The 4,051-nt window shown below is 37.0% G+C and overlaps 1 pseudogene; it reads left to right on the forward strand.

The window, feature by feature from the left end:
- The first annotated feature begins 233 nt into the window (after positions 1–233).
- Positions 234–3,590, forward strand: LOC107920925 (ATP synthase subunit beta, mitochondrial-like; annotated as a pseudogene).
- The last annotated feature ends 461 nt before the right edge of the window (positions 3,591–4,051 follow it).

Raw genomic sequence — 4,051 nt, forward strand, 5'->3', positions numbered from 1 at the left:
TATTGATGAATTCGTAGATTGATTGTTAAATTAGTCATTTTATTGAACAATCGAAATTATCTACAATGCTTCTCCAAAGTTTATATGTAAGGATATAAGAATTATAAATAAAATAGAACTCTATTTATGATGACTATTTATCAAAATTTATCTAGAACTTGATAGAGATCCACTCAATAAAATATGGATAATATAAACAGATTAAATTTCTCAATAAACAGGGTAGATAATAAATAAATTATCTATAATTCAAAAGATAAATGCCCCCGAAATGAAAGCTCCTTAACAGAAAATAAATAGTAGTCGAACCATTAACAAAATTAAAAGAAATCGAAAAAATGAAGTTAAAAAAGGAAGAAAAATCTGTAAAAGAAAGAGAAAATTCCATAGTAAAACATAAAATGGAAAAAGATCCAAGAATGAATGAATCTCTTAGCTTTATAACAAGCAAGGGAACTCAACAAACTGATACTGGTCTCACAAATTCCCTTCTCATCATCAAACACTAGCCTCTCTGTGGAAGCCCTAATTAATGACTTCACGTCGGCTCCTCTGTTCCCTCCTCCGCTCAGCTTCTCGCCGATCTGTGTCTAAACCTTCAAACTCTAACCCTCGTCTCTGTTCTCCTCTTCCTATGCGCCGCCCTTTTCCCTGCACCTACTTTATCTCACGCGATGCTCAGTACTCCATTTCTGCAGCTGCTTCTACTGCTCCTTCGCAGCCTCCTCCCGCTAAGGTAGCCGGCAGAGGTAAGATCACCGAAGAATTTTCAGGAGCTGGAGCAATCGGTCAGGTTTGTCAAGTGATTGGTGCCGTCGTTGATGTAAGATTCGATGAAGGTTTGCCTCCTATTTTGACGGTCCTTGAGGTAATGGACCACTCGATCCGGCTTGTGCACGAAGTAGCTCAGCACTTGGGTGAAAACATGGTTAGGACCATTGCTATGGATGGAACGGAGGGACTTGTTAGAGGGCAGCCGGTCCTCAATACCTATCACTGTAATTCTTCTCGTTTTTATTGGCATTTATACATGTTTGAAAATTTCATCTGGGTTGGTTTTATTTCATGTTCGGAGCTAGAAACTTGGAGATGAAGTGAAATAGAGATGGATATCTGATTAGATTTTATGGAAATGAGTTATGTTCTGGAATTAGTGAGAAATTTTTCTTAAACAAGTTAAAACTTACCTCTTTTTCAGGGTGGAAGGGTGGGTTTGGATATGCTGAGTTTAAAAATAGTTGTGGAGGTGAAATTAGATATTGAAATGATATCAGTGTGAGACAAAAAGTACGCCAAAAGCACCGCACCCTTCTCAATCGCCCATCCAAACCTATCCTCAGTGTTCCCCTCCCCTGGGCCAAAAATAATAGGCATCTAATTCAAATCCATTACTTTGTAGCTTTTTACCATTTTCACTCGTCTACCGTATAACATTTTGTGTTTGAATTTCACTAACTTCTAAATCATGTTTGCTTATTGTCGTCAGGTGCCTGTTGGTAAAGCTACTCTTGGACGAATTATAAATGTTATTGGAGAGCCTATTGACGACAAAGGCGAACTCAGTAAGAGATTTGCCAACAGTTTAATCTTTTGAGCTGTTTTATATATTACTGGTGCAAAAGACTAGCGGACTGTAATTTTAACCAGAAACCTATCACTTCTTGCCCATTCACAGAGAGGCACCAGCTTTTGTCGACCAAGCTACTGAACAACAGATCCTTCTCACTTGCATTAAGGTGTTAATTATTGCTTGCAGTATGTATTTCTTTGACGCCATGCTATCCTTTTTCTCTTCCTTCTGTGAAAGATGCTATGCTGTTTCAGGATAAACTTATATTCGCAGGTTCTGTTGTCTGAATCTGGAGGAGATACGCAAGTTAAAACTTTTTTCTCTTATTTTATTATGCAGGCTGTTGACCTCCTTGCACCATATCAAAGAGGAGGAAAGATTGGACTTTTTGGTGGTGCTGGTGTAGGAAAGACCGTGCGTATTATGGAACTTATCAACAATGTAGCTAAAGCTCATGGTTGGTTTTATGTTATATTTGTGGTTGGTTACAGTTTGTACTTTGTTTATTATTCTTATATTACTAGTTTCTGTACATAGGTGGTTTCTCAGTGTTTGCGGGTGTTGGAGAACGTACAAGAGAGGGTAATGACTTGTACCGGGAAATAATATAAGTATATTATTCATTTTCTATATTTTCCTTCTTTTTTTTCTTTTGTATCTTATCCTTGTGGGTTTTTTCTTTCTTTCTTTATTATTATTATTATTATTATTATTATTATTATTATTATTTAATTTCAGGCTGAGAGCAAGTGTGCTCTTGTCTATGGGCAAATGAATGAACCCCCTGGTGCCCGTGCTCGTGTTGGCCTTACTGGTTTGACTGTGGCTGAATACTTCCGTGATGCTGAAGGGCAAGATGTTCTTCTCTTTATTAACAACATTTTCCGCTTTACACAAGTGAGATGGCTTATTGTGGAAGCTTTGGAAACATTTTACATTACATGTATGTTGCATGTTGCATGTTGCTAATGTGGTTTGATTTTTTTTCCTCCTTTTTTTCCTTCAGGCAAACTCTGAAGTGTCTGCTTTGCTTGGTCGAATTCCATCTGCTGTTGGTTACCAACCAATTTTGGCTACTGATCTTGGAGGCCTTCAAGAGCGTATTACCACCACCAAGAAAGGTTCTATCACTTCTGTGCAAGCAATTTATGTGTCTGCTGATGACTTGACTGATCCAGCACCTGTGACAACCTTTGCTCACTTGGATGCTACAACTGTGTTGTCCCGGCAGGTATTGTAAATATATGTAGCTTTTTAGGAGGTACTCTTTCTGTTGTTACTTTATATATTACCTGCTGCTCTCTGCTCATAACACTTTTTCCTTTATTACATCAGATATCTGAGCTTAGTATTTACCCTGCTGTGGATCCTTTGGATTCTACATCTCGTATGCTCTCTCCTCATATTTTGGGTGAGGAACACTACAGTACTGCTTGTGGTGTGCAGAAGGTTCTCCAAAACTACAAGAACTTGCAAGATATCATTGCAATTTTGGGAATGGATGAGCTTAGTGAAGATGACAAGTTAACTGTTGCTTGTGCTCGTAAGATCCAAAGGTTCTTGAGCCAACCTTTCCATGTAGCAGAAGCGTTCACTGGTGCTCCTGGCAAGTATGTGGAGTTGAAAGCGAGCATCACTAGCTTCCAGGTACAAATAATTTTAGTTGCATGTTTTAATGATAAGTGTATTTTAGTTGTATATTGTGTGGTTATTAGTAGAATTTAATTCTTAATAATCATGATTCATACAGGGTGTGTTGGATGGAAAATATGATGACCTTCCGGAGCAGTCATTTTACATGGTTGGAGGAATTGAGGAAGTCATTGCTAAGGCAGACAAGAATGCCAAGGAATCTGCAGCCTAAGTACATTAATACCTTATATCTCTTGGATAGCTTCAAAAATAATCTAGGTGGTGTTGGTCATACCATTGCCAGCAGTACAACCGTTCATTCTTTGGAATCAAATGTATGGTTTTTTTATTTATCAAAATGATATAAAAAAATTAATTATTTATGAAATTGGGTTGTTATCTATAGTAACATTGGTGGTACCACCCTAATTCTTCCCCATCATTAGCCGATTATACCATTTTAAAAAATAATTTTTCTAAGTGATTGGTGGAATTGATATGTATTTCTAAAAACATATTTGTATTTCCTTCTAAATGTGGGTACGGAAAATTATTTTTTTTGTGGTGTTGCTTGATATATTAGCTAGGTGATTTTTTAAAAGAGTTTGACAAGAAAAGCTAAAAATAGGGAAAAAAAGTTGTTTGTGGTGTCGCATGGCAAGTTGGTACTAGAGGTGATCATTGTTGGGCAGATCAGCCTGTTTGAAATATGAGAGGGTTTGGGTAATAAAAATATAGGCCCCAAATATGAATTTGGACAAAAAATGAGGCCTGTTTGCTTCGGGTAAAATTTTTTTGGTTCGGGCTCGGCCCGAATATAATAAATATATATTATTTATTTTTAAAATA

The sequence above is a fragment of the Gossypium hirsutum genome, chromosome D01 (assembly GCF_007990345.1).
Source record: "Gossypium hirsutum isolate 1008001.06 chromosome D01, Gossypium_hirsutum_v2.1, whole genome shotgun sequence".
In the NCBI taxonomy this organism is placed as follows: Eukaryota; Viridiplantae; Streptophyta; class Magnoliopsida; order Malvales; family Malvaceae; genus Gossypium; species Gossypium hirsutum.